The sequence below is a fragment of the Ochotona curzoniae genome, unplaced genomic scaffold (assembly GCF_017591425.1).
Source record: "Ochotona curzoniae isolate NIBS_2020 unplaced genomic scaffold, NIBS_Ocur_1.0 scaffold_4701, whole genome shotgun sequence".
In the NCBI taxonomy this organism is placed as follows: Eukaryota; Metazoa; Chordata; class Mammalia; order Lagomorpha; family Ochotonidae; genus Ochotona; species Ochotona curzoniae.
The window spans coordinates 27,121,808-27,131,911 of NW_024467122.1; the positions used below are offsets into that span (position 1 = coordinate 27,121,808).

The following is a 10,104-nucleotide window of genomic DNA, read 5'->3' on the forward strand; positions in this document are numbered from 1 at the left end:
TCAGGTACATCTGCCCTAATGGCCTTTACCTCAGCATACAGTTGTTGTAATAAAATTACCATGATTGACACTCCCACTCTGAACACACAGCTGAATCCATCACCATTCCGGGTTTTTCAATAAAGCAGAAGAAAATAGGTGGTACTTAAGCCCTGCCACTTATGAGTATCCAAATAAATTCTATCTCACACACTTTCCCCTGTGCCTCCAGATCATATTAAATGATGACCCTGAACCTTCGTGAGCGCAGCTCTCTTACGAGTGCACCATACTCCCTCTGGAGTGTGTGCTTTGCTACCATCTTGCTTCTCTGCTGACCTTTAGTTGCATTTCATCCTTGAATTCTTCCTTGCACTAAAGACAAAAGTTGTACTGAGACAACCCAAAACACCTGCTTAAATATTTTTATTATACCATCCATTGTCTATTACTTCACCTCTCATGCCCAGACTCCTCAACTATATACTAGGGATAGTAACAGCTATCCAATTCTTAGAGTAGTTATAAGTGCTAAATTGACTGACATGTTAGTATGTATTAAGGCATATAATAATTTGTATGATAGTCTAAAAGAGTAAGAAATTATAATTAAATTGTAATTTTTATAGAGAATAATATGCAGTTAACAATACAATGTAAACCCACCAGCTTATACCATCTATCTTACTCAAAACAAAACATTCATATTCCGTTGTAAGTCCTTTCTATTACTTTTCTCCAGTGCCTCGGGAGCTCATTTTCCTGTATTTTCTGTTTTATATTTTTATAGTTAAAATGTTTTGAGTTGAAAACCATAGTTCATGTAGTGCCATGAGGATAAGAGGATTCATTAAATAGAAGGCAGAGGGATGACATATTATTCCACATTCCTATTATTACTAAAAGCCGTCATGATTTTTCACGGTTTTGTGCATTGAAGAGCGCGACAAACTATAGTTTCATAAATGTATAGGAAGTTCTGTACAGATCCCAGTAGATAACATCTCAACAGAGTCTAATCACAACCAAAGAAATATCAAGCCACTTAAGTTTAATTCTCATTGTTCTCTTTTCAAAGCCAAGGGTCATTGTCGCCCTCCAAATGATTTTGCAAGCAAGATTTCCCTTTTCAAACATAAACCATTGGAAGTTGTAAAGAAGTGGGAAAACATTGAAGCACTCTAGTTACCCATGTTAAACAAACTGTACTAATGTTAACTTATACATTCACATAAGCTATGCATTTTGAACACATTAATATTGAAGAAAGTTGTTCCTCCAATCTCATTACTCTGTACACAACAACAACAAATGGAAGGAAACAATGCTATCAACATGACTCTATAGGGGCCTCACTGTATAATGGACATACTGAAATGTGGAAAACAGAAAAAGGTATAATTTTCTAAGGTACTGTAATTAACAAATTGGGCATGAAAAAATGAAATAAAGGGCATACAAACAGGAAAAAAGGAAGTCAAATGTCACCATTTTCAAATGACATGGTCTTGCACGAACACACACACACATAAAAACCCTAAAGAGTACATCAAAAAGTAGTTAGAACTAAAGTTACAAGATATAAAGTCGATCCACAAAAATTAGTAATGTTGCTATATATCTACCAATAGTAAAGCATCTAAAAAGAACTCAGTAAATTAAAGCTCTGATAGTTACCAAAAAAATCTGAAAATAAACTTAGCCAAGAAGTATAAGACCTCTACAATAAAAACCACAAATCGCTGATGAAAGAAACTGACGTAGACACAAAGAAATGAAAACACCCTGAGTTTATGGATTGGGTGGATCAATATAATTAAAATGTGCACACTACACAAAGCAACTTGCAGATTAAATGTAATCACTATCCAAATCTCAGACAGTTTGAACTAGTAAAAATAACCACTAACGTCTGGAACCATAAAAGGCCCTGAGCAATAAAGGCAATCTTGAATCTTGAACAAACAGAAGAAACAAGGAGACATTACACTACCTGACCACCTGATATCAAAAATTTTACAAAACTAAAGGAACAAAAACAAAATGGTATGGGAAAAGAAAAAAAGATCAACAGACCAATATCTACATGCAGAAGAATGACACTAGTCCTCTCTCTCACCTTAGTATAAAAATCAATTATCAGTCAATTAAATATCTAAATGGGAGAACTGAAGCTAAGAGACTATTAGAAAAAAAAAAGATGGAAAACAACTCATAATACTGGAATGGAATGATTTCCTGGATCAGACAACAAGAGCAAAGTGAATAAAAGCAGAAATAAATAGGATTTCATCAATAAAAAGATTTTTTACACAAAACAAGATAATGAAAAGAGTGAACAGACATTCCATAGAGAGAATGTATTTAAAAATTATATATAACAAGAGGGTAATATCATAAACATATCAGAAACTCAAATAATTCAATAGCCAAAAACACAAATAATCCAATTGATAAATGGGCAACAGATCTAAACAGATATTTCTTAAAGGAAAACAGATAAATGACACAAAGGTATATTATCAGGGAAGTACAAATCAAAACTAAAATGAGCGGGCCCAGCGCGATGGCGCAGTGGTTATGGTCCTCGCCTTGCACGCCCGGGTTCCCATATGGGCACTGGTTCTAATCCCAGTGGCCCCGCTTCCCATCCAGCTCCCTGCCCGTGGCCTGGCAAGGCAGTCGAGGATGGCCCAAAGCTTTGGGACCCTGCACCAACGTGGGAGATCCGGAAGAGGCTCCTGGCTTCGGATCGGCTCAACTCCAGCTGTTGCGGCCGCCTGGGGAGTGAATCATAGGACGGAAGATCTTCCTCTCTGTCTCTCCTCTCTGTATATCTGCCTTTCCAATAAATAATAAAGTAAATCTTTAAAAACAAACAAACAAAAAAACAAAAAAACTAAAATGAGCTATCACTCCAGGAAAATGCTTATTATCAAGCTGATAAAAAGTGCTGTTCGCAATGTTCAACCAAATATAACCGAAACAGTAGATCATGTGAAAATAGCCACCACTCCCTGGTCCATTTGCACAAAGATTTTACTGGGGAAAATGTTCTCACAGAAAATAATTTTAGATACAATGTAATCAAAATAAACATAACTACACAGAACTGAAAATCTTCTCATTGTGTCATCCAATGTGTGTCTTTGTGCATTGTCAGTTGTGTTATCAAGAATTTTTTCTTTTTTCATATTAGGCATGCACCATTGTCTTATCTCTAGAAGGTTCTCTCCCACATTTGGGATCTCTTCAGTGCTGTTAACAAAGATTTCATCTTTAACTTCATGGAACAACTCACAATTTCTAATGTTTCACAATTCTAATTTATTCTGGCCTATAACAATAACAAGCACAGGAATCTATTTTCATATAATTACTTCTAAACAACAGTGATTTTGGGGACTCCATCTGCTAACTTAATACATTAAAGCCTGAACTGCATTTTTAAATGACTAAACCTTCCCTTTTTATATTCCTTTTTAACTCTACCACTAATCTTTTAGTTTGGATATTTTCTTTTTGGTTCTGTTACCTTTATGGCCCTCTAAGAATGAATACCACCATTACTATTACTATTTATGAAGCATGTACATTCATTCTGCAGTAGTCAGAGGCTTTCTGTGTATTGCCTCATTGACTATGTAAAGAGAAAATACCTTCTTTGACTGAGGCTTACACTGTCAATACATACATATTGAAGCTAGAATTTGAATATGGGTTAAATTGTTCCAAAGGCAAGACGTTAATCATATTGCTATATTAAAGCAGTATTTTTAAAAATGGCACACCTAATTTTCAGTTATTAAGACCTAAGCCAATATTTTAGTTATAATAAAAGTACCAAAGTTTTTCAGAACGTTCTAAAACATATTTTGTCCCTTATTTGAAAAGAAGGTAATATTCCATTCAGTGATTTTCTGGTTTTTCTTTTTACCCCCAGAGAATTTCAGCAACAAAATAATGACACTATTCAAGTGAAATATGTAAAATGATGTATTTTATGCAGCAACTTTGAATATTTTATTTTAGAAATGTATGTAATGAAATTATAATATGCTATTGAATGTCACATATCTGAATAATAACAAAAACTTAAAGGGAAATAAAGTGCAAGTTAAACATTGGGATTCGTGGTTAATAATACTATTTAATAAATAAAAAGCCAAATTCCACTATGACTTGTCATTGCTTTAATTCTTGACCTTAATACTTCTACCTACTATAGTAGTGATTCCAAATATCTGGGAGGGTTATGGGCTCCTTAATTATTAGTGGAGGGCTTCAGACTTTCTCTTTTAAAATTACAGAAGCAAACACATACTTGTGCACATTCACACATACAAAGGCCTTTGTGAAGTAATCAAATTGGATAAGTTCGTTTGGTTGGCCATAGGACAGAGACAGATACACGTTTCCTTTCCCTTGCCATGTGACACCTGATGCCACTTGAATCATCCGTCAATACAATGACCAGAGTCTGAACCAATTAAGCTCACCCAGTCATGAACTAAAAACCTCCAAAACAATGAATCAGAGGAACCCCCCCCCCCACTTTATAAATTAGGCGACCTCAGCTATTGCATTATGGTAACCAAAAGTTAAGTGATACACTCATTCAGTGAGAACTACTTAACTTTCATGTATGAAGCACAAGAATAAGGCCTCATCAACAAATTTACTTCAGCAAAGCAAGTGTCAAAATAAACAGCCATTTTATCTCAAAAATTATAGCTGTAATATCAGTATCAACCTGCATTTGCAAAACATGCTTTTATTTTCCCCGAAGAAAAGGATGAAAATCAAAAAGAACTTGCTGTACCATATTTTCAAGGGACTTACTTTACATATCTAAAAGGCCTTCCATTTCTAATACAATAGCCAATCAAAATTGCAAAGGAGACCCTAAACTCATACTCTGATAAACAAATAAATACTAAGAAATTAATACTAACATTGCTTATAAGGAAACAAATATTCAAATATTTAAGTGCAAGATTACAGCTAGATTTCAAAGAGCTCAAATAGTCTCCCATTCTCCACACCCTCTGTGATTTCACAAAGCATTTCGTCAAAGTTGCTTATACCAAAGTTACTTAACTACAGAAAATATTTCAAATGTACTGTAAGAACAGATGTGTATTTAATCCGTATATCTCTCATGCCTAAACTCACATTCTTTCCAGTTCTCTAGCTTATTTTCCATTAGCTTAATCTACCAAAAGGTAATTTGGAACAGAGACAATTAAAATAATCCAGGTTGAAAAGGTGAACTAATTATGAGTCATAGAGCCTCATTTTCACAAAGAAACAATGAAAATGAGTGAACATTTAAATAATTTAAAAACACTTAAAATTCTTTGAGTAGAAAATGTAAAGTTGATTATCTGACTAATGACAATCCATTGTGAGCAAAATGTTGAGTTGTACATATGCTAACATTTCTTTTCTTAACCTGATGTTCTGTTTAATTCTTCCATGGGCTAATATTATTCTAGCAGCAGGGTATTTAAAAACATAGTAATTATCTCCAAAAGAAGCAAGAACTGGGAGAGAAACAGTCAAACAGAGCATAAGAACAATCCCTCATGCTGACACAGTTTAGCAATATATTAACACAGACACAGAGATCTAAGAGCTATAGCCACAAATTAAATAAACACTTGAACTTAATATGTAATCATCAGCACAGATTTTAAAAATTCCCAAATTTTGGTGACAATGCATTTTAGTTGAAAGAAGTTTATAATTATTATTATTGATCAATTTCAGAAAGAACCCTGTTATGAGTGCTAAAAATCTACAGCCCTATATTTTCATCAACATTTGCAAAACATCTGATTTGTGAATTTATATTGTGCCTAATGTTGTATTATAAATAGTAATTTATAATTCCTGAATGTCATTTATTTGCATGTAACTTATTTGCATTTATATCATATTGTTTTAAGCTTCAAATTCTTCAAACTATTTCAACCGATTTTCAAACTCCATATTCTTTCCAATTCAATGTACTCATTCTGCACTAATCTTATCATCTTTTACTCAAATACTTCATTGGCTTCTGATTGTCCAGTTAATACTTTATATAGATGCAGTCTAGTTTTCTACATTTATTTTTTACAACAAAAAACTGAGTGTTTATCTTGTGTTTAAAATATTGTTAGAAACCATTGCAATGAGAAACAAAGGTCTTAAATGTTCCATAAAATGGATTGTTTGTCAGCTTCTACAAATTGGATGCATGATATTGGTGGGTTGCATATCATAGCATTTTTTACTTGAGATTAGTATGGAATAAATTCTCCCAACTTAAAAGCAAAATTTATGTAAGCAAATGAGATTGGTGCAAGAAATATACTATTGAATGTATCCTCAAATTAAACCAGTTCAGCAAGATTAAATGGCAATAAATAAATTTCTAGAATTAGTACACATGTTCCTCCCATCCCCGAGAAGCAAATACACACACACACACATAGAGTATCTTAGAAGGAGCTAAGTAACTATCCTCTATGCCCAAGCCACACCCACTCAAACACTCAAAAGTGGCTATCATGTCAATAACATTATGAGAATGTTATCTTTAATTGGTTTATTTCCTGTTTTAAAAGAAAAACTTTAGACAAACTGGATTTATCAAAGTTTATTCAAACAAAGAATGATTTATAAACCAAGCAATACTAGAACCAAAAGAAGATCAACACTATAAGTGCCAAAGTTGTACAGGACAAACATGGAGAAAATCACCTGATTTGCTACAGCTAGGTGTCTTCCTCATTTGGTCAAGGTTTAATGAGGCTTTTACATTATTTGGGCATGGCTGGTCAGTTGGCTTTCTATAACTGGCTAAAATTAATCTATGTGCTCCAAGATAAACTTTTAAATTAGTGTCTAGTTGGCTTGCACATTGTTCATTGTGTAGGAACTCAAAGCACAGGGAGTGCTAGAGGCTAACGGCCAGATATTTTGATTTAATACCTGCTGGAATCTACCTTACTCAAGGAAACATTTTGAAATCAAGGTGGTCAAGATCCTATGGAGGATTAATGCATGTTTCTATCCCAACCAACTACTGGAATATTTTTAGCCCCACTTCAGCTATAATGTAAAATATCCCAAAACCAGAATAACAAGGAAAAAGGCAAATGGATACAGACAAGTATCTTGCTGTATGTTTGTATTTTGCCACAAATGAAACTATGGGATTCATTTCAATTTATTGCTGCTTAGCAAGACAATTTATGGAATGTTAAAGTATCACATAGATACCCACACTGGATATCCACATGTGTATCCACAAACAATTCCATCTGGCTAAAAGTAGCTGTAAAAGAATCTCCCCAATTAAGACTTGAAGAGAAGATGTAGTTTCTTCATAGAAAAAGTACTGAACACCTCAAACATTCTTGTTGCATACAAGCTCTCCATCAGGAATATCAGACTAGAATTAGAGTTCTGAAGACAGTATCTGGCCCCATCAGAGAGCAAGATCAATTATAATGCTGATGTGAACAAATAGAAATCCTTACCACATCTGAGGGGAAAAAAAGCTTTAGTTTCTAAAAAAATGTGTGTGTGTATGTGTGTGTGCACGTGCACGTGCGCGATGTCAAATCAAATCAAGTGATAAATAATGATGTTGGAGAACAAACTATCTTTAACTGTCTCAGAGAATGGTATTAGACCACAAACAACATCAAACTGCAGTACTTGAGCAGTGTCCTCAAACAAAACAGCTAGCAACTACCATATTTCTGAAAAAGGTTGGGGATAAGGTACAGACAACATAGGAACACCTGCTAATCCTGAAAACAAAGAGCTTGGAAGTGCTAAGCGGGTGTATATGCTGACTGGCACAGACGGCACATCAGCAAGAGTTGGAATGATGATGAACAAGTGTCACAGGTCTGATTTGTGTATGCTCCTGTGCATCTTAATTTACATTTGTCTTAAGTCATTTGTGTTGCTGTAACCATTTATCATGAAGGGGGTGGATTAAAAGCAAAAGGAATGTCTCACATTCTTGGAAGCTTAAGTGCTGGTAATGTGAGGTTTTGGTGACAGTTTCTTCAAAATCTGGCAACTTTGAAGATGTCTGTACAGACAACAGTTTCCCCTGGGGGGCTGTGAAATATACCACCTGTGGTCTTAAGTGTGGTTCTGGGCCTGTGCGCATTAGTGGACAATGCTTAGTAGCTCTGGAGGAAGATGCAGAGTCAGAAGATGAAGAGGAGGAAGATGTGAAGCTGTTAAGCATGTCTGGAAAGAGATCTGCCTCTGGTGGTGGCAGGAAGGTGTTGCAGAAAAAAAGGTAAAGTTTGCTGCTGATGAAGATGATGAGAAGGATGAAGAGGAGGAGAATAATGATTATTTTGATGATGAGAAAGCTGAAGAAAAAGCTCCAGTGAGAAAACTTGTATGAGATACTCCAGCCAAGAATGCACAGAAATCAAACCAGAATGGAAAAGACTCCAAAATATTGACACCAAGATCAAAACGTCAACAATCATTCAAAAAACAGGAAAAAAAAACTCCAAAGACACCAAAATGGCCTAGTTCTGTAGAAGACATTAAAGCAAAATACAAGCAAGTATAGAAAAAGGTGTTTCTCTTCCCAAAGTGGAAGCCAAATTTGTCAATTATGTGAATAATTACTACCGGATGACTGACCAGGAGGCTATCAAGATCTTTGACAGTGGAGGGAGTTTTTTAAGAAAATAGTTCGAACAGTTTGTTAAAATTTTCCATCTTATTTCATTTCTGTAACAGTTGATGTCTGGCTGTCCTTTTTATGATGCAGAATGAGAACTTTGCCTATTGTGTTTGATAAATGCTGTCCAGGTTCCATTGCCAAGAATCTGTTATCCAAAATACCTGTTTAGCTTTTAAAAAATGAAACTGCATGCTTTGCTTGGTCTTAGATATGTATGGAATGCTAGAAGAGGACACAGCAGTAGCAGTGGCTAGATGTGGAAATGCTGGGAAGACAAAAATATACATGTGAAACAAACTCACTCCCCAGATAGATGCACTGTCCTGGGCCAGACCAGACCAAAGCCAGGAGCCAGGAACTCCATTAGGGTCTTTATTCTGATTGGCAATGGCAAAAGGATACATGCAATCTTTCACTGCCTTCACAAGCACATTAACAAGGAGCTGGATTGGAAGTAGAGAATCTAAAACTTTGACTTGCATCTCTGTAATTTACAGAAGATAAATCAATCTTAACCAACAACAACAAAGGTGGAGGCATCACAATACCAGACTCCAAGGCATACAACCGGGCAGCTGTAATCCAAACAGACGTGAACCAGCACTGGCAGAAACATAGACACGAACAGCAATGAAACAATAGAAACCCCACAAATGAACCCACTCACTGACAGCCAACAATTACACCTCAGATAAAAAATGAACTCTACATGTATCAAAGACCTAAATCTGCAACCTGGTAACATAAAATACTAAAGAAAACAATTAGGAAGTTTCTGCAAGACATGGGTGAAGGCAAACAGTACTTAGAAAAGATTACAGAAGCTCCTAAATCTGAATTGCAAAATACATGACATTTGTTCACTTTATATAAATATTGTTTTAAAAGAATATATTGTACCATATGCCATAGAAATACACAAATATTATATTGTATATTATATTATATTTTATACACAAATATTATATTGTATATTATATTTTTGAGTTGCTGGAAAATGTAAAGTATAGCTGTTGTTACGTACTACATAAATTTTCTGAGTTCCATCATCTTTTTTTCTATTTTTAAAGCTATGCCAAAATTTATAGCACAAAGATTTCTGTAAGAATCAAAAAGGATATGTAACAGCTAGAAAGGCACCTGGTGAAAATTAAGTACTCAATACATAAATAACAATGGTATAACGTACCACTTCAAACACAATGGAGTTACTTGAAATTAGAAAAATGTTCCACCATGTTATATTCCTGCCCTGCTCCACCCTCAAACAAATGTGCAATGGACAGCAAAAAAAGCTATCAATAAACCAGAAGAAACATTTTAAAAGTTCTTTTATAATCTTTATTAGCCTGTCATGTCTGCTTGGGCTGTAGTAACAAAACACCATAAGTTGAGTAACATAACCAGAA

General features: G+C 34.8%; 1 pseudogene; it reads left to right on the forward strand.

The window, feature by feature from the left end:
- The first annotated feature begins 7,655 nt into the window (after positions 1–7,655).
- LOC121149422 lies at positions 7,656–8,703 on the forward strand (annotated as a pseudogene).
- Positions 8,704–10,104: the final 1,401 nt, after the last annotated feature.